Source organism: Homalodisca vitripennis, chromosome 3 (genome assembly GCF_021130785.1).
Source record: "Homalodisca vitripennis isolate AUS2020 chromosome 3, UT_GWSS_2.1, whole genome shotgun sequence".
Classification (NCBI taxonomy): domain Eukaryota; kingdom Metazoa; phylum Arthropoda; class Insecta; order Hemiptera; family Cicadellidae; genus Homalodisca; species Homalodisca vitripennis.
In genome coordinates this window covers 186,655,039-186,677,331 of record NC_060209.1, presented here as the reverse complement: position 1 = coordinate 186,677,331, position 22,293 = coordinate 186,655,039, and the positions used below count along the sequence as shown (strand labels likewise).

Here is a 22,293-nt window from a genome sequence, read left to right as displayed (position 1 = left end):
TGAAAGGCTTGCAGGAATGGACTGAGATTGCAAATCAGGGTATGGAGATGGGGATTTATCCATAGCCACGGGAACACTTAGGAGTCACGTAGTGATAGAAGTTTTCTCTAGTTACACTCCTGTTGGAAGCCACAGATTTTCGGAACTGAGTAGCAAGATATGATATAGTACAGGGATACATATTCGTCATACTAATTAAACCCAAAATCTTGTCGTCTATTAGATTACCTTATTGAGACTGTTAACTTTTTCAAATGGGAGAATGCAATAAGAGAATAATAATTTGTGAAAATGGTTCTGTTCTCAGGGAAGCCTTAGGATATCAGGCAACCGTTACCAAAAACGTCTCAGAAGGATACGATAAAAAATATTAAATGTTGGAAAACATGATAAAAATACGTGCATTTATAGTGGGGGAGATTGGTCCCACAAATGTTTTTTATGTAATGAATGAATCTGCGGGTAAGAGTCAATTTTCCTGTGTGTCCTAACCATAAACCCTAATTCCTACCATATGAAATTATTTACCATATAAATAATGATCCTTACCAAATACACTAATGTTATTAGTTAGTGATATCACCGATAAAGGAAGTTTTATTTAACGATCCAAAAAAACTGTATTATCGTTCTTCAAAAGTAAGTCATTTTTGTGACATCTAAAATGTTCAAATGCAGTTTCTTCTAGAAACCCCTCATAAAGTCCTTTAAAAAGTAGGTGGTAGTTCGTCCAGAAGAAGAGAAATTTGTTTCTTCCCCAACTAAATTAACCAACTTATTCGTTAGATTTTTAGTTTAGACTTTCCTCATTCCGTGGACAAATTTGGTTATTGAGATGCAGTAGGAATGTAATAAATGTGTGTAAGCAATGTGTGTAATTTTTGGATTATGGAAATTCATAAAACACCCAGTATATGCTGTGGCATTTATTATAGTCATTTATGGTGTCTTTTTGATGCATTAATAACAGTTTACTCAATGACTATAAGGCTTATTTTGAGTAGTCTTTTTAGCTCTGCATATTAAATGGTTTGTAAGTGATTCAGGAAATGAAATATCATCCCATGATCCTAAAAAAAAAGGTTTTACTTAAGGCACCCATGTCATACAGCGGATAAACACGTAAAGAGCTGAAGATAACAGCTAGTAAATCATAGAAATGGAAGTAATGTTTCCCTTTTCAACTGCAAGATATTTAATTTTTAGATCAGTAATAACGAAAAATGAAACATTTTCATTTTAAAATTTTTTCAGGAGGGGTGTATTTTCCCTGGCACGGTTAGGGGGGAAATCGTTATGAACAGTAAAATAATATTTTTTATAATGGACATGTAAATGAAGTGTCTATAAAATGAAGTGTTTATAAAAAATGGTTTGTTACTGAAAAATTAAATTACTAAATGTGTTCAACGTTAGTTTCTGTAAAACGGAAGCTAGCAGTAACAAATGGCCCATTATAATCTGGACCTGGCGGTTTTTTGCTCGGTGTGGGATGAAGGTATTTGCTGGCGGGTCCATGTGTATGGTACGTCGGGGACGTTCTAATTATCGTTCGCGGAGCGGCAGCTGTGAGCCGCGATTAATTTCAATTCGCTGAACAACGTGTTGCCGGCTAAAGTTAGCCGCGCCGCATGACTAGTTGGCGGGATGGCCGCAGGGCGCTGTCGGCGTGCGGGCGCCGCGACGCTGTCAGTTGTGTGCCGCCTGTCGTGCCGTCGCGGTGTGCGCGTGTCTCTAGTGCGATAACATCACGTCGCCTCGCTCACACGTCTCGCTTTCTCCTAACTACCTGCGGAGGTTATCTTCAGTAAGTTTCGGCTGTGGCTTTTCCTGTTGGACGATAGAACTAAGTTTTAAACTTAGGCGTTTTAATAGTTTTAATTTTTTTAACAGATTTCCATCTTAAGGAACTGTGTTCTGCCAAGATTTCAGGTATACATTGTACAAGACATTTTTCTTCCTAAAGGATTTGGATCAGTTTTGGTTGTGTTGAGGCCTATATGTAGATAAAAAACTTTTATGTAACAAAGAGCATTTTAATAGGAAACATTAAAAAAGTATGAAACTTTCAAAAATAGTTTGAATTTCAAAATAATGCCATGAAATAACATGCTTTTCCTGCCCAAAATGAGTTTGTCTTAGGGAAAACTTCGTGAAGACAGAATGCTGTACTTTGATAATACTACAGCGTTGAAGACGTATTTAATTTACGATAGAGAACTATTTATACTTATGAATTGTAAAGATAATAAACATTAACAAGGAATGCCTTGTGTTAGATATTCCTTAATAGTACTTGAAGTAGTTTCCAACCTTTTGTAATAGTCAATAATTTTTATTTTGAAACAATTTATCGACGTATTCCATCTCTTATTAGACGTTTCATTGCCATTAACTAAATAAAGTTTGACGCTCAAATGTGATAGCTTGAAAATATTTTTCCCGATATTTTTCTTCCTAACCACAGAAAGTTTAATCCTGTTTAGTAAGGGATTTAAAAGAAAAAAATTGACTATTTTTGTTAATTGAGGCCAGCGTATAAGACAATAAAACTTTGATTTAACAAAAAGCATTTTAATAGGAAATATTTAAAAAAGTATGTAACTTTCACCAATACTTTATGTTTCAAAATAATGCACTAAAATAACATGCTTTTTCATGCCCTAAATGAGCTTGTCGTAGTGGAAACTTTGTAAAGGCAGAATATTACTGATGTTTGTGCTTTGATCATAGTGCAGCGCTGAAGATGTATTTAATTTACGAAAGAAAACTATTTATATTTATAGTAGTAAAAATAATACATATTGGCAAGGACTGGCATCAAACATTCCTTAATAGTACTTGAAGTAGTTTCCAACCTTTTTTAATAGTCAATAATTTTTATTTTGAAACAATTTAATCGACGTATTCCATCTCTTATTAGACGTTTCATTGCCATTAACTAAATAAAGTTTGAAGCTCAAATGTGATAGTTTGAAAATAATTTTCCCAATATTTTTCTTCCTAACCACAGAAATTTTAATCCTGTTTATTAAGGGTTTTAAAATTAAGAATTTGGCCATTTTTGTTAATTCTGGCCAGTGTACAAGACAAAAAAAACTTTGATTTAACAAAAAGCATTTTAATAGCAAACGTTTAAAAAAGTATGTAACTTTCACCAATACTTTATGTTTAAAAATAATGCACCAAAATAACATGCTTTTCATGCCCTAAATGAGCTTGTCTTAGTGGAAAAATTCGTTAGGACAGAATATTACTGATATTAGTGCTTTGATAATAGTACAGCGCTGAAGACGTATTTAATTTATGAAAGAGAAACTATTTATATTTGTGAGTGGTAAAAATAATAAATATTGACAAGGACTGGCATCAGATATTCCTTAATAGTACTTGAAGTAGCTTCCAACCTTGTACTAGAATTAACGTATTCCATCCCTTATTAGGAGTTTCATTCACGTTAGATTCATTGAAGTTGGACGGAAATGTGAGAGCTTGAAAAGAATTTTCAATGAGCATCGTAACAAGGATAACATTTCTTCTTGAGTATCTGAGGTCAGTGAATTTGTTGGAAAACCTGTGTCTCTACAGATCATTCCACTTCATGAACGGTTCTCGAAATATAGTGGACTTATACAGTATTATCAGTAATTCTCACTTAGATGATGAGAAATCTTTGAGGAATCACCGACACTTATTTGAAGGAATCCCACACGTTCGTTGCACACCCCGTCTTGCTGGACTAAGTACGGAAGATTTTGGACTTCTACGGAAGGAAAATGGGGTTTTGCTTAGTGTCTTCAGCTGAATGGAATAAATTCATCAAGAATATCAGCGGTCAATTTTTGGTATTCGAAGAATTTTCTTTCCGAGTTCCTGCCCATTTCGTTGCTCTAGATGTACAGTCTTGGAATCTCCAAGGACCCTCACGCAATTGGCGAATTACCTCGATAAAACCATCTATTTAACAATGAAAATTTTAGAGAAATCCACATCTCATGAAGTTTTCCATCCCGCTACACTTGATCGTATATTTGGAACTTATGAGATCGCATCGGCAATTCTTGCCTTGGCACCCATTCGATCACATACTGGTTACCAGAAACTATTTTAGAATTTTCTCAGTTGTCTATTGTTATATTTGTATCCATTGTTTTGCACAAAATGTATCACAAACACACCTAGAGTGGCTAAATAAGCTTCCCGTTAGGAAGGGTGTGTTAAAAATCGTAGACATCCAAAAACTATTGAAAAACATGAATTATAAAAATCTATTTTGTAGGCACAGATAAATTTCTGTGAATAGTTAATTTTATTATCTACATATTTTAAGGAAGTAAGACAAAAAACTGTGCTGCCAAACATATCGTCGCCCCATACAATTCTGTCATGGATGACCTTCACGCCGCGATATACTATTCATGTTTCATAACATGCTTCCACAAGTGTGCCGTGTAAAATTGCATTTTAAAATCTATATGTCACATAGTATTTTAGGTTTTAGCAATTTGAGTGTAAATCAAAGTCTGACGAGTACAGTACGACAGCGTGAAGCTCATGAAATATTTCTAAAAGGTGTGGGTATATAATTATTGAGATAAAAATAATGTATAGTTAGAGAGTGTTTAATTACATTCATTTTATGGATAGTTTTAACAGGTCTGTTAGGTTATGGATTTATAGTCTGGGCTAATGGATAAATGTAATCAACAGTTTTACTATCTTCCTTATTATGACAAGGAATAGTTTTAAATGTAAATTATCGGTGGCATTCGTCTCATCCATTTTTAATAATGTTGGATTTTGGTTACCAGTACTCATGAGCCGTCAAACCTAGATTACTTATGAGGAGCTCTTTTTATTGGAAAAAACTATTATAGTAAATGCAACACACAATCTAATAATAATATTAAATTGAATGTACGAAAAGTTTTATGATGAAAGGCAACGTACTTCTAATTTAAAATGACTAGATAGTTGTGGATTTCTTTTACTGCAAGGTAGGAGTACTCTACATCACGGGTTTCGTAGCAGGTTTCGCCGATTTTCAGTGCGAAAATTAAAATTATAGGTGATTTCAATATTAACAGATAGAACGATAGACAATCAATCATGCGGAAAAGAAATTTATACACGCCCTGAAAACAAAACATTATTTTTTCAGCCTACTGAGTAATGCATTTAACTCAGCCAATTTCCATACTTGGATTCGCACCATTATTAGTTCATTCTTGCCTATGTAGAAAGAAGTGTCATGGATCATATCAAGCCTAAAGACTAAATCTTTCTTAAGATATCTAGCTACATGATATATTCACATTTTTCCCATTAAATTGGTACTAATATAAGTGTTTAAAAGATAAAAGTCTAGACACCAATTCACCATAAATGGATGTTGTACGTATGTATCAGGATTGTTAGGCTGGATGTGTTAATATGTCATATGTTAAAATATCTTTTTATTTGTTTACAAATTTATGTTTATATTATTTCTCGTTGCAATCATGGTTGCCCATAAGACCAACACTCAGCTAAATCCCATGAAGTAACTTACCCCTTAATAAAACTCAGTGTTCCCTTTTATAGAAATGAAGCTTCGTGCACAGTTCCAAGTTTATAGGTCACATCCTATTTGTGATAGCGTGCCGGTAGACATAACAATTCTTCAACCCCCCGAGTCATAGGTGAAGGAAGTGATACTTTGCTAAAGCTCAGCCGAGAATAATACAGTTTAGAATGAGTTACTAATTTTATATTGGTTGGTTTTATTCGAAATAAAAAAGTAAATAAGTATCTATATAATAATTCTACTTTTTGGTTTGAAATCACCGTTTATGTGTAAAAACCGTCATAAATAAATGACAAAATATGTGTTTTACTACATTTACGAATTTGTTTACTTAGTATAGTGTTTAGGATTAAGAGCATGCATTTTTTTACTTCGTTATTTTAAACTATTAATATCATTAGTGAGTTATTTTAATATATATACATTTTTTGGGGTTCGGGTTTTTACAAACATGGATTAATTCCAAATACTAGATCACTTTGGCAACCCGATCAAAGTTCGTCTGCAATCCTTATACCTGCATTATGATGATTCGTCAATGCCAACATACAGAGTGTACGAGACAACATGAGCCACTGATTGTTGCGGTAATTGTTTGTCGAAATGATTTGCGAACTGAAAGTTCTTAGTTATATTTTGGAAGGGTAGATCCTTAACAATTTTGTGTAACATATTGAGTTTCATTTTTTAAACCTGTTGTTTTAAAGCTGTTGGTTTAGATTTCAACAACCTTTAAATTAATAGCAAGATAAATTAAAAACATTTTGAATCGCTCTGTATCAAGATATCTTTAAAATATGGTACTAGACAACTCGTATGACTTTAAAAAATGGTTTTATCTTCCCTTGTTATCCTGCTATAATCAGTAACCTAGGTGGTCTGGTTCTTTTTATATTTCAATATCATTGCAAAAAAGTACTGAACCACAGGTATTGTATTACCAGCTTTTCATTAATTGGATTATCAAAGAACAAAATAATTATTTATTTTTTATAATCCTTGACATCATCCGAAAGCATGCAAATTCACACTCTTTAGCCTTTTCAAGGAGTTATAATTTGTGTTCCTTTTTTCTATGACATGCCTTAATTAAAATAACGCATGTTGCATTGAAGTATCCGTGAAAACCCTCTTTTTTATACTCGTATCTGATTCTCAAACAAGAGAGAATGTGGGTAAAGCCTCCACATTTCTACATTAGTATCAGAGCAGAAACATTGCTTACACAATTAAATACTTCCTTGAAATATTTCTGCCTTACCGTAGAAAGCTATATTCACTTAACTCATACTCGTGTGTTGACTGAGGATGGCTCTCTACCGCAAGGTCAGTATAGGAGTATTTAAATAATTGAATTGTACAATTGTATAAGCAATGTTTCGACGCGTTGAGAAACTGTAAAACTTAAATGACAGTAATTTCGGCACACCCAACCTAAGAACTCAGATAACTATATCTGCATTGAAAAGTTAATTAATTGTTTTTGGAAAATTTTGGCTTCAAATTGAGCTAAATTATATAAATCTTCTTCATTTGGTTTCATGCTAAAAATGGAACCAGAGAGGATGATGAGTAATAATATAAATTATTAAAAAAGTAATAGTAAATATTTAAAATTATAACATTATTTAAAAATCTTTCCATCAGTTTGGACTGTACATGTGTTAACCAGTTGGTTTCATTAAATACTGACTAGAAATGATGCTGTAACAACTTTAGAGACTGAAAGGTATTAAACGTGACTACGCAAATAGATTTGCTATGAAAATTGAGAATTTTGAATTATTTTGTTGAATTAACAGTTTATTTTCAAAGGAACACTTTGATAAGGTGTTTAATGACATGTAGAAGTTACACGTATAATAGTTACATTGCAATATTGATAAGCACAAAAATACTTCCATTATTACTTTAAATATGCATATAAACCCTTGGAAAAATGTTTGAAGAATAGTTTTAATTATTGTCACTTTAACAAGTGGTAAATTATATAAAACAACAAATATGTGTGCATAAAACATTATTTAGAACGGACTGTAAATGTGGTCCAATTATGAACATTTACGGCAATAATATAAACACCTAGCTTTGTTTATTGCCCTTAATTTATTGAACAATAAAATATATTCGGTGCGTATAATTGTGTGTCACCACACGTTTTGTTAATTGGAGGGGGGGGAGGGGAGTGACCACTTGTTACTCTGTGGTATGGGGAAACCACCCACGTCCTGGTTATACTCACAGCTGGTTTACTCCTGTATTTTATTGCTTTACGTTACCACCCTATTAACCATTAGAGGTTCTGTTACGCCAATTACAGTGGAATATCTTCAGTGCTAAATAGGTGTTGTTGAATGAAATTGATAATTGCTGGCAAACCCCAGATTTAAGTTGGCAACTTAAACATTATGGACCCATCAGTAACTGCTGGCATTAGACAATTCATACCTTGCTAGTTATTTCTTAGGGAATTAAATGCAGGGTGAGGAAAAAGCGTGGGAACTCCCTCATATATTTTTAACCGCCTTAACTAGTAAAATTATACTCGGCATATCTGGATAGGTTATGAAAATGTACTCTTTGCCAACTTTTATAACATCGCTCCTTATCAATATGGGATATTTTCGGGGTTAACCCCGATATACCTTATGGAAAGTCCCATGAAGTGATACGTCATTTTAATTGTAGTGGTAAAAGAAGAGCTCTCTTGGAATGTCATTCCATAAGTAATTGCCGCCTATTTGAATTTTTAACCTGATTCATCCGAAATTTAAATTTTCTATTGGATGAAAACGAACTCTTGAGTACAAACTTGCAAAATTAGAACACTAAATTCCACTGAAATGTAAAATTGGAACTAATACAAACTGCCTAATAACAACTAAAAGGTTGGTTAAAGTTAGTGCTTCTATCAAGGAACGTTTCACACCTATAATTTACATTCAAAAAAATTTATGAACTTCTAAATCGTGAAAGAATTTTGCTTTGATAATAAATTTATTGAAAACCAATAAACTTAAACATTTCCGGCTTGTGATCAAATTCTTTTTTCAGCTCTTCCGATAAAGGATGGATTCCGATTTGAAAATTGTGAGTAGGGGGCACCCTCCTTCTGGGGAAAGATTGTTGTCAGTTTGCATTAATATTAAAAGTACTGTCCATTTCTTCAGGAACAGACTTTGATCTTTATTTCTGTATCGCAAAAAACCGTTAAAATGTAGCAGAGCTCGGACATAATGATCACCTGCATGCAGTCAAAATAGGACGTTAACAGCATTTATAACTCGAGATAAATTTGACTGATATTGTACAGACAAAACAAACAGTTGTCAGGAGACATGATGCAGAGACAAATGTCAGAATCGTAGTCAAGGGACCACTGAACACTGTGTGATCATCAAACCATTGAGAACAAAAAATCTTTCTTTGCGGAGAAAGACATTTCTCTCTCATCTTCTCGAAAATGTTATCTCAATTTAGTGTTATAGCGAGGATGTGGATGTATATTGAGAACAAAAATAATTTATATTTTTAAAACTTCAGCATATTATTATGGTAGTGCGTATAAATATTCGAATAATTTTTTAATTGGAATTTTGTCGGTGCCCGTTTGGATGTTTTTATTGCATTTTGGACAAATGGGGAGCTGCAGTGACTCGCGTAAGGCATGATTCATTAAAAAACAAAGATACGAAGTAAGTGTACGCTCCACCATGTTTCGCGTAACAGATTTCATCAAGGTGTTCTATTACTATAACAAAAGTTAAAATGTTATATCAGTTTATTATACAATTTTCTTGTCGCCATCATGGTTACCAAGTGCTATTGTGTGACATGCACAATCATGTAACTCGATATATCCTATCTATAAATAAAGATTCATGGAACATTTCAAGTCTGTAATAAGTTGGTTAGTTTTGGAGTCCGACAAACGACAGTCCGTGCCGATACACAGTCGAACAGAAATAACATTTTCCAGCCTATCGAGTTATAGCTTTGTAAACTAAGATGAAATAAAATCTAAAAGAAAATAGCTGTTAATAAGCAACATAAATTTAATTGACTCACGCTTCAAGTTCATTCAAGCATTAAAACTTATTGTCTTTTTAAATTCGTATTGTAGATCTAATTTTCTCATACATTTAATTCATTCTCGTCATTTTTATGTATGTGAATTAATTGTACTTGTTTTGCTAATCTTCTACAATCTTTTATTTTAGTATAATAGCCGCTACTTTGAATGTAGTGGAAGGTTAATTGTTGTGTTTGGTTGAACTGAAACAAATAGCAATGGTACGTTATAACTTTTTAGTTATAATATTTTATATATAAACCATTCATCTAGGCTTCGCCCTCATATCCCTTTTGTAACGATTAGTGACATAATTTTGCATATTTTTTATTAAGTACACAAATATGTGTAACCCTGATAAAATATCAGTGAGGCAAACAAAATCAATAATAGTACCTCCTTTAATAATTAAAGTGTCGTAGAAAAACCAATACAGCCTTACGGTTTTATGATCCAAATAATATACTCTGTAAACGATAGAATAAGAACTGGGCCGCTATACTTGATACAGTTTATTTGAATTGTTAAAATGGTAAAATATGTTAGCAGCAATAAATTAAACAAAGCCGGGGTTTAAATTAGACAGTTAATTAACGGAAGACCCCCTTCCTTCCTCTTTCTCGCAGCCTGAGAGCTCTCCCGTCATCACTACACGGCCACGGCCCGTACTGCACAGACATATGACGCTGCATATCCTATTCTATAATTACATGGTATTTTCCTTCAGTTACTGTCATTTCAGGTCAAACTTATCTCAGTTCCTTTCTGTAAATGATTTGGAATTATACTCAGGATTTTACATCCTTTTAATTCCCTCCCAAAAAAGTTCAAATATTGTTTGTGACTTTTACGAAAACCAAGCTTACCAAGTTTTGTAACAACTTTATTCATATGTTGAAATTATTAGAAATAGACCTTGTGTAACGGATGTATTATCACGTCAGGGGTTTATTTTAAGAAAAACGTACTAGTTTAGAACGTAAATCAATTATTTATATAAATAATATATTTAAAGCTGATAGTTTTTTGTTGTCTATTAAACAAATGGTTAAAAATCAAATTGTGTTGCTTCTTATCAGTCAAATTCAATAAATAAAGCAAATAAAGTAGTTACTTTCCTACTGAATTTCGTTGTGTAATCAATTTTGAAAAGAATCGCAGGGACACTCGTTAATGATGTAGTTAAAATTCCCAGTAAGATTGATAACTAATTGCTTTTTCCTATGGAGTCCTGATTTTGTCTTTTACAAACATTTTTTTACATAACATAACCTTCAACGTACCAAAGAAGTGTTATCAGTAGTTACTAAAAGTGGTAGTGAAAGTTGATTTTTTTCATTGCACAGAAATTCGACTAGTAAATTAAACTAGTAATTGTTAGTAATTTTTCTTCCTCTAAATCTAACTTTGACGTTTCATTCGGCTGGTCACATTTATGACTATAGATGTTCTAAGGCAACAACTTAAGGTGCTAACAAGTCCTTTGAAATACAGTTATAAATATTAACCAACCTCCTAGTCCGAGGAAGTTTCAGTTTTTCCAAGTGGAACGTACTCCATGGTTGTCCACGTTTCCCGTAAAGTCTCTATCTCACAACTAGTGTCAGCGATGTCTGTCAAAGCCAATGTCAGCCGTGGGTGTCGCTGTCTGACGCGACGACAGCTTGCCAACCTTGTGTCTTCACATACTTTCTCTTCAAACTTTGCTGCGTAATAAATTGAGGTCTTCACTTATAATTGTGGAACTTCACGCATCCAGTATCTTATATCTAGCTGTCCGTTTGTACCGAATGACGAAACATTGGAGGGGAGATCTCTTGAGGGCTTTGTTATAAATAATCGAGATTGCAAAGTTTACGTTGTAAATTGTGTTAAATAAAATTTACAATTACCTCTTCTAGATGTTTTATAAAAAATATGTTTTCGCCGGGATGCTGCCAGAGCGATACCAAACTGAAATAAGCGTGTGGTCCTAGTCGTTCCAATGTCCTTTGGATTATTACCTACAAACCTTAACTATTACAACTTTAAAAAATGAGTTCCTTTAACGTTTAGTATGTTAAACTCGAAGAATATTGAGTTGAAAGTGAATGGGTTATAATCGTTGGGTGTTTACTAGAAGCTATAGTCTCTCTAATTTTCTGTGCAGAAATTGGGATGGTATCACAGTTTGTTTACTCGAAGCAACAGTCTCCTTTGACTGCTTTCCCCCGCCATATACTTGTACAATATTGTCAGACATATATTTAGTTCACAGGGTTCCCGCTCCTCCGAGGTTTTCGGTGCTGCTATCGACTGGTATGCTGCTCGGGGTAGACGTATTGCAAATATTTGAGCTTATCTTTGCGCCGAAGTTTTGGCATCGCGTGTCGCATTCCCGCCTTTGTGTTTGACCGGAAGTGGAGTCCGTGGTGGTATGTAACGATACGCGGCGCGTTTGTTTCTTTAAGGGTTTTTTTTTACATATTTGTCAAGTTCTGGGTGCCTAGTTTAGAACTGATCATAGGTTTTCATTTTACATGTTAATATTGGTAACGAAATAAGCTCTTTTAGTATTACTCAAAATTTAGTACTACGCATTTATATTTGATCAGTCATCAGTCTATTTAACGTATCTACCAAGTTATCCGCATTGTCCGTGGTGTTGGTATTTCCCCAATCTCCCCCGCACAAAGTCTTAGGGCCTTCCTCTTTTTTGTGGGGTTCGAGAAAAAGTATTGGGCCAATGCCATTGCTTATTTACAAGAAGCCATAGAGCTCATGCTTGATTTGTGGATTCGGGAAACAAGTATTGCGTCAATTTCCCTGTTTATTTACACGAAGTCATAGGAGCTCCTATTATGTGGGGTTGAAGGTATTGGGTCAATGCACTATTTCATTTACACGAAATATAGGAGCTCCTGCTTGTGTAGGGTTCGAGAAAAAGTATTGAGTCAATGCCACTGCTTATTTACACGAAGTCATAGGAGCACCTGCTTGTGTAGGGTGTGTAAAAAAAGTATTGGGTCAATGTCATTGTTTATTTACACGAACTCACTGGAGCACCTGCTTGTGTGGAGTTCGAGAAAAAGTATTGGGTCAATGCCACTGCTTATTTACACGAAACCACAGGAGCACCTGCTTGCGTGGGGTTCGAGAAAAAGTATTGGTTCAATGCCACTGTTTGTTTACACGAAACCACAGGAGCACCTGCTTGCGTGGGGTTCGAGAAAAAGTATTGGGTAAATGCCACTGCTTATTTACACGAAACCACAGGAGCACCTGCTTGCGTGGGGTTCGAGATAAAGTATTGGGTCAATGCCACTGTTTGTTTACATGAAGTCACAGTAACTCGTGTTTGTTGTGTAGAGCTCACGAGATGAGTGATTGGCCACGTGGCTAGCCAACCGCCAGACCTGACATCTTGCACTCAACTACTTGCTGTTATACACAATCTTTATCACTTTGTTATAAGTCCATCAACAACGACAAACTCTGTTTTTTTATCGTGTGATATATTTCGTTATTTGGTAAATGTCCATCTCGCTAGTAAGAATATTTGTCGAGATGCAACTAGAAGTATATTCTATTAATAGATACAATTGTACCTTCAGCATATAGTTTTATGTATAAAAGTAATCACTAGATATAAATAGAACAAAATAAAACTTTATTTTACTTTTATATTTCAGGGAATTAAATACCATGGAAGTTAATTTGATATCACTGTTAGTGGCTATCACTTTTGAAACCATCTCATCTATGACTACAGGATAAAATTTATAAAAATAACAGTATTGTATTACGATCGTTCAGTGTTTTGCGGTATTAACCATAAAAACACATTTTACATAAAAAGTTTATTTTTTAAACATACAGTTTTTTGTAGTTGTAGATTTTAAAAATTGTCAAAGATACGATGGAAGTAGAGATGCGAAGTCCATTAATGAGGCGAAAAATTGAAATAATTCGTTTTCACTTTAACTGTTATTGCATTTGGAAATTACATTCGTACGGATAAAGAGTGGAGTTTGTAATTTAGAAATAATATGTATGGCAGCCAACTAAATAAAGGATAAATCAAATAATCAATTTCAGTAATAAATAACAGACCTTAGTAAAGGCAAGCCTTAAATTATCTAACTGATAGATCACTGATTCCATTCACGAGGAAGTCACGCAAGTTTGGTTTTGAATGGAAAAAACCAATTCGTTTAACACTGGCACTGGTAAAAACAAATTCTTCCATGATAGTAAATACTTTAAATATTAATATTTACATTGAAAAGCTTTAATGATAAATCAAGACTACAGTCAAGAGTACGCATGTAAAGGTGTGGGAACCAACTTTTGGATTAACAAACGTCAGAGAATGAATGGTCATTACTATATTAACTTTAGAACACTCTGCAATGATATTCTTTACACATTTGGACTCGATCCATTCACAGACTGGCTGGTTTTGGTATTTAGACTGGTGAAATAACGGCGCCTGCTCTCTCTGTATGACGTCATGTTCAAACCACTCGTTATTATTGTATGCGGTCTCTACCGAAATGTGTAAATATCTTTTTAAAATATATATACTTAATGTAGTTGCCAAAATTGTTTAGTAAACAAATAATATAATATTAACACATGTTATATTTTTTATCTTAATCCTGTTAGGAATAACTATAATTTAGAGTTCATGGTTTTCTCCTTTCTTATGCTGTATAAAATAGCATCCAGTAAAACTTCAGGACAGGTGGAAAGAGTAAAATTCACTCCAACATTCAATGCAATTTGTAATCAATTGAAATCGTCATTGTTTTGACTTTGAGTTGGAAATATCATATTTCGATGACCTTTTAATAATTATAAGAACATTAATAGTTTCACATTAAAATGCAATATCGCAAGGTGGATTTTCCTTATAATATTCTTACTGAATCCTGACGAAGATAAAATAAGGTTAAGCTTTATTAAAAGAATAATGTTGACTTGCGTAAGTCCCCTTAAGGCTAGTACTAAACTTTGTAATGCTCTGATTGAAATAGTTTGAGGTGTTTGTTATAACAAATTTTAAAATTCACCAATAATATACTTTATCCATTCCATAAGATAGTGATAAAAAGAATTTTCTAACTGATAAGGTATTATGAAACATCTCAAAATAATTAGTGGTTCAGACAATATTTTAACCGCATTGTCGTGTGTCTACATTCAACATTTTGAAGTAAGATAGCAAAGTTGAATATTAGTAAAATAGTAGACCATAAGATTTTTATAATTATATTAAATTTATTCCATATTTAATGATGGTTTATGGTCTCCCTGAGTCTGGAATATAATTAAAAAGTAAGTTGAACTATTATATAAGCCAGTGTAATTATTTCTTTATATATATTAATATACGTTTTGTATATTAAATTCTTATGAAAAGATTTATGAAAAATAGACAGTAACTTGAAAAAGTTATTTTACAGCAATATTTAAATTGTAAAACAACATCACATCATTTATGGATAATAATACTAATTTTAATGGCATTTAAATACTGAACTAAACGTTATTTTAAATCAAACTCTAGATAACGTAAACTTCTCTTAACTGGAAAGTAGGGCATCCTGTGCTAAGGAAAATACATAAGATATCCTCTTTACTAACATTTTAAATTACTATCAATGTTGTAATACTACCTAGATACTAATTTTAATTAATAAATGTTTGTAGAAAATAGTGATTATATTCAATACAGGATTGATTGATACATTTTTGGTCTACTCAAGGTTGAGTTAATACTTACCTAATGACAAACTGGAGACTAATAATAAAGATAATGACAATTAATAATAGTTCAGTAAAATGGATGAAAATACACATAATGCATTGATATAATTTAAATATTCATTAGTCATACGATTTGTAGTGAAAGGTTATAGTATTGAGGTGGAGCTACTATGACATACGTACGAGAGAGTGCTGTTGATTGGGCAGTGTAGGGAGACTAAGCTGGGGAGCGATATCCTGCCACAGTGATTACAGGTTGACTCTGGCCCATCCATTGTTGCACACAGCTGAACTGGACTTGTACACAATTTCATGCGAGAAGCAATATAGAACATCACGTATCAAGATTGTAAATGATTGGGCAGAGTATAGAGACTAGGCTAGAGAGCAATATCGTGCCACAATGATTACAGGTTGACTCTGGCCCATCCATTGTTGCACACAGCTGAACTGGACTCGTACACAATTTCATGCGAGAAGCAATACAGAACATCACGTATCAAGATTGTAAATGATTGGGCAGAGTATAGAGACTAGGCTAGAGAGCAATATCCTGCCACAATGATTACAGGTTGACTCTGGCCTATCCATTGTTGCACACAGCTGAACTGGACTTGTACACAATTTCATGCGAGGAGCAATATAGAACATCACGTATCAAGATTGTAAATGATTGGGCAGAGTATAGAGACTAGGCTAGAGAGCAATATCCTGCCACAATGATTACAGGTTGACTCTGGCCCATCCATTGTTGCACACAGCTGAACTGGACTTGTACACAATTTCATGCGAGGAGCAATACAGAACATCACGCAGCAAGATTGTAAATGATTGGGCAGAGTATAGAGACTAGGCTAGAGACCTACCGTACTTTTAATTATTTCCTAACATTAGTAAATATACTTTAACTATACTTAACCATAGATTTTTCGAACACACTGTTTACCTGAGTATTGATACTAGTCGTGATTCGTTAAAAATCTTTATAATTAAATATAAATGGATCTCCATTAATTATAATTGAAAATACTACGTGTACTTTGCTCCCTAAGCCCACACACCTTTCACTGTCCCCAGGTACATAACTGTGATTACTGATGTTTAGGAAAATCCTTTTTGGGAATTTCCCATAGCAGGATATCATCGCAGAGCTCAACAAGACTAGTCTACCCTGGAATAAGACTCTGAGTATGTTAATTTATACTCAGAAGATTCAGTTGCTTATAGGTATATAAAGAAGAGAGGCAGAGAAGATGAGATTCATGCTACTATCTCAACGCATTACAGGTTGACTCTGGCCCATCCATTGTTGCACACAGCTGAACTGGACTTGTTCACAATTTCATGCGAGAAGCAATACAGAACATCACGTTCTCAACAATGCAGTTGATTGCGCAGTGCAGGAAGAATAAGCTGGGGACCGATATCATGCCACAATGATTACAGGTTGACTTTGGCATATCCATTTTTGCACACAGCTGAACAAGACTTCTACCGAGCTTTATGTGAGGAGGACAGTATGTTTTCAAGGGTGCAGTTGATTGGTCAGTGTAGGGAGACTAAGCCGGAGAGGGATAGCCTGCCACAATGAGGATAGGTTGACTCTGGTCCATCCATTTTTGCACACATCTGAACTATAATCTACCCAGCTTAATGTGAGGGGGACAGTATGTTTTCAAGAGTGCAGTTGATTGGTCAGTGTAGGGAGACTAAGCCGGAAAGGGATAGCCTGCCACAATGAGGATAGGTTGACTCTGGTTCATCCATTTTTGCACACATCTGAACTAGACTTCTACCCCAGCTTTAATGTGAGGGGGACAGTATGTTTTCAAGAGTGCAGTTGATTGGTCAGTGTAGGGAGACTAAGCCGGAGAGGGATAGTCTGCCACAATGAGGATAGGTTGACTCTGGTCCATCAAATTTTTGCACACATCTGAACTAGAATCTACCCAGCTTAATGTGAGGAGGACAGTATGTTTTCAAGAGGGCAGTTGATTGGTCAGTGTAGGGAGACTAAGCCGGAGAGGGATAGCCTGCCACAATGATGATAGGTTGACTCTGGTTCCATCCATTTTTGCACACATCTGAAGTAGACTTCTACCCAGCTTTATGTGAGGAGGACAGTATGTTTTCAAGAGTGCAGTTGATTGGTCAGTGTAGGGAGACTAAGCCGGAGAGGGATAGCCTGCCACAATGAGGATAGGTTGACTCTGGTCGATCCATTTTTGCACACATCTGAACTAGACTTCTACCCAGCTTTATGTGAGGAGGACAGTATGTTTTCAAGAGTGCAGTTGATTGGTCAGTGTAGGGAGACTAAGCCGGAGAGGGATAGCCTGCCACAATGATGATAGGTTGACTCTGGTCCATCCATTTTTGCACACATCTGAACTAGACTTCTACCCAGCTTTATGTGAGGAGGACAGTATGTTTTCAAGAGTGCTGTTGATTGGGCAGTGTAGGTAGACTAAGCTGGGGAGTGATATCTTGCCACAATTATTAAAGGTTGACTTTAACGCATCCATTGTTGCACACAGCTGAACTGCACTTGTACACAGTTCAATGCGAGGAGCAATATGAAGCAACAACGTTTTCTCAAATACGTATATAATTCGACGGTGCAGGCTACGTTCGTGTTGGTTAGTGATACATTGCCTTCATTATGGACTTTGTTACATTTGTAGTAATTGTCTGATAACTTAATAAATACCTGTGATGTTGTATGATAGTTACTACAGTGTAAACGTGAGAGTCATACAGGGGATGGTTATTGTTATAATTCCCAGTTCATACCTGCAGTAATAGACTAAGAGCGTACTGAAATAAGATTTTTTCAGATTAATTATAACGTATATTGTAGAGATTAAATTAACCAATTAACTTTTTGTCCTACTCGCTGGTGAATGAAATTTAATAATAATGTGTTCATGTTATATCTCTTTTGGGTTGAGACAGTGTTACGTAGATACATTGTTGTTGCGAGTATCAACAATGCATACTGAAGAGTGTGGATGATTGAGCAGTGTGGGTCAGGTCAAGGGTGGGGAGCTATGTCCTGCCTTGATGATGATTGGCAGCCCGTGGTACATCTATTGGGGATAATTTGGCGATGAGTTAGCTGCCAAGCCAGCCGATCTTTATTCACTTCAGTACACAGCGTGATTGCGGTTGTAGTTAAACATGTATGAGCATTGCGATGTGAAAGATTAACTAATGAAACTCGTTTGTTTACTCAGAATTCTCTATTATATCAATCTCGCCTGAATTTAGTTTTAACTTTCTTTCATCGTTTTGAGTTCTAGGAATTGATGTCACCTTTGAAGTATAACGGAATTTATTTATGTCGATAAGGACGTCACTTAATAGATTGAGCAATTTAATACCTGCTGAAGGTTTCGCAAAGTATGGAATGCGGTACTAATTTCAGGATGTTTAAAGAGTATCTTACGGCGGAGTTTGACAACGGTTGTAGGTATAAAGCGAGAAGTTGGGTTTATCTTGTCGGCCACGGCGGTAAGACATGGTGATCCGTGGTATTACGTGTTTTGGTATGTTATGAAAAGTTAGTTTTCAACATCCCAGGTGTATTTTAATCCAATTTAAGGCAAAGGCAATGTGGTTAACTGATTTTAACTATCTTGGCCATTTTCGCAACCTGGAAATCATTCAGGTCACCCTTACTGATAGATCATAGGAAGTTCGTCTTGACCCCCTCCCCCTGAGATCTCATTTCCAACTCCGATTTCAGGCCAAACATCTCTTTAGTCAGTATATTTTTCGAGTATTTCTGTTTGCGTTTTGTTTTCTTTTTACCTAATCACATGTGACCCAGGATATCTTTGTTCAGGAAAGGCGGTTTGGGTACCTTTAGTCTGGGCTCCTGTCGCTACGATTAAAGGGGTCTGCAATGTTAGCGTTTTTCTTATAGAAAAGTGTTTTTTAACTGTCAAAACTGGTTTACATAAACTTTCTCGTGCTAAAAGTACATATATATTCTGAGTTTCTTCACGTCTTTAATGTTTCTTTTCTAGTTTTTTATACTTTCAACTAATAATAAACTTATTAAATAACTTTAATATATGAATATATCTTGATATATGTTTTTAAATTCTTAACACGAGTATAAACAATAGTAACACATATTAGAATATTTGTATATGAATTTATACAAAACATTGTACTAAGCTCTTGATACAGACAAATCTTTATTATACTATGAATATAAATTTGTAAATATTATAGTCAATTATCTGTTATATCAAATACTATTCAGCATTATGTGCCAAAAATGGGGGAAACTTAAAAGTGTATACCTTTTTTTAAAAATATCCAGCTCCATATGCTTCCCTTTCTCTTGCCGTCTTTTTCTTTCCTCTAAGCTGAGCTTGTCTTTTCTGTGTTCTTTACTTTTGGTAACTTTTTTTGTATAAAAAGTATACAAATTCAACACAATATCGATTGTGGTAAACATATTTTTTTAACTGCTGAAATTTGCCTAATTTTATAAACGTGTTTAGAAATAATGTGTGATAAAAGTCAATAAGTATCGAATAAATTTTGGCGGATCTCCTTCATGCCCCAATACATCGCCAACACTGGGTATCCTCCGTTTTCTGGTGAAATTATGTACTTACGTTCTGATTTAGTTTTTCCAAGACCTCCTTGGGAGGTAATATTGTTATCTCTGTTCACTTTGTAACGTTTCTCCTTTTGGAAAGTTTTAGTCAAAGTTCAGTTATGTATAAAATAAAATATTTACTATACCTTAAATATTAAATCAAACATAACGTTCTGTTTATAAGCATATAATGGGAGTAATAATTTATTTGAAGATTATTATTTCCTTGACCAGTAAGACCATACATAACATTTATACAGGTTTATTATAAGAATATGTTTATTTAAAAAAAAGTTACTCTTGATTCTGAAAAGAAATGTTTATAAATTTTCAAGTAAACATTGAAATTAGTAGTGATCTTTTCGAAACTATATTAGCTCCCACATAAATCAATGAATTCTTCATAGGAAATTATCTTACAAGTAACAATACTAATAATTTACTTGAATAATGTATGAGCCGATTATAATAAAAAGCCAATTTACTCCTCGAATCGAATTCTGTTGTTTCTAAATTTAACATTTCCTGTCTTTCCCCTTCATTCTGTCCATCGCAAAGTGGGCTGAGTAACACCAGTGTATGTTTACAAGTCCGGTGATGATTGAAAGTTGGCTATTGGACTACGAACTGCGCTGCAAAAGTATTTTCAAATCCAATTAAAAGTACTACACGTGGATTTGTATATTGACATTGTTGTTACCAAAATAACTTATCTTACCTTTCACTGTTTTCCCACATGAATCGATTGTAAGGCCTTACGTTCAAACTATTGCGTCATACGTCACCTTTTGATTTGGAATATAATTTCTTTACGAAAGATTACAAAATTAATAATACATTTTAAAAACTACTGCGTCATACGTCACACTTTGATTTGGGATATCATTTTTTGATCAAAGATTACAAAATTAATGGTACATTATAAATAAATAAACATACGACTATATGCAAATGATTTAATGTCACTGTTGCTTCTCAGTTATTCATTACATTAATTAATTGTAACTAGTTGTTAAAAAATCGTTGTAATTTGTAGTATTATCATGTATTTTTGAAAATTGTGGATTCTATAGTAAAAACACTTTATTTATTAGTACTGCCCGTAAGCCAAAATGTTTAGGATGATAGAGGAAATATCAAGAGTAATTAAACAAACCATTATACATCCGAAGACGGAAGGACGGGGTTTGAGCACTAGGTAGTGGAAGGTGCATTTAATAAGAATAGATGGCCAACTCAACAATGTTGATATACGAGCCTCGCTTCATCATGTTGGGGGGGGGGACTTCCAGCTCGCCAAGGGCTTCAGTGGGATCCATGGAAGTACGGTTTACTTGTAACACCTTTACGTTGTTACTGGCATTAAGATACGATACAGGTTTAGACAGGAATTATCTGTCCATAGCACACCAGGGGAGTTTGGCGGGGTACTTTCTCAGTAACCGCGTTCACAAAGGGCATCGTGACTCAAGAATTAACTACACTGCCGAAGAGAGAACAAAGTGTGAGACTGTGAGTGATAGTTCACACATACGTATAAAACTAATAAGTGACATGAAGGGTGATATTATTAAATTTTTTAAATCTATACACCTTAATATGGAATTAATTTTTCTTATCCAGCGAATACTCGAGCCAAGTATCACTAACTTATCAGGTTTAAGTTATTTTATCGCCGTTACATTTTTCTGGAGATGATAAGAAGTTGTTAAAAAGGCTCCATGGAAATATCCAAGCGGTGGTGTATGGCATTCCTCAAGGCCAATCAATTAGTCCAAGCATACTTATTCACTTTTTGTTTGGAAAACAAGTGTCTAAAGCTATACGTATACGGTTACTGTAGTGATGTGAAGCCTGTTATTAGAAAATCATCTTGAGTTCCACACTCACACGTTGAGTACCAGTATATCACAATATATACACCAGTTATAGTGTAATCAGGAAAGATAAACGACTTGACGTCCCTGCCGTTCATTAGATCGCACCAAACGTTAACCTTTGTCGAGTATTGATGGTGTGGAATGGTTGTATATGGTTATCAGACTGCCAATTCTACAATTGGATAGTCTATAATAGGAAAGCCGACTCATTGGCTGAGCGTCAGCGAAGCCATTTACTCTAGGGACTGGAAAATTTAACTTTTGTCTCTATATCCGCACGATAATTCAAACACTAATTAGGACATTTTTTCTATACAAAGAATATTGAGAAAGATAATGGAGCATTTCACTCCATGCAATTTGGCTGTGAGTTAGAGTGTACTTTTACATTTGCCTAATGGGTAAC

General features: G+C 34.5%; 1 protein-coding gene across 1 annotated transcript in view; it reads left to right on the top strand.

Moving 5' to 3' along the window:
- The first annotated feature begins 1,699 nt into the window (after window positions 1-1,699).
- The window catches only part of LOC124358513 (fat-like cadherin-related tumor suppressor homolog), a 733,849-nt gene continuing 713,255 nt past the window's right edge, over window positions 1,700-22,293 (top strand). The window contains 1 exon segment of the mRNA XM_046810807.1: window positions 1,700-1,807. The gene's annotated coding sequence lies outside the window, so the exon portion shown is untranslated.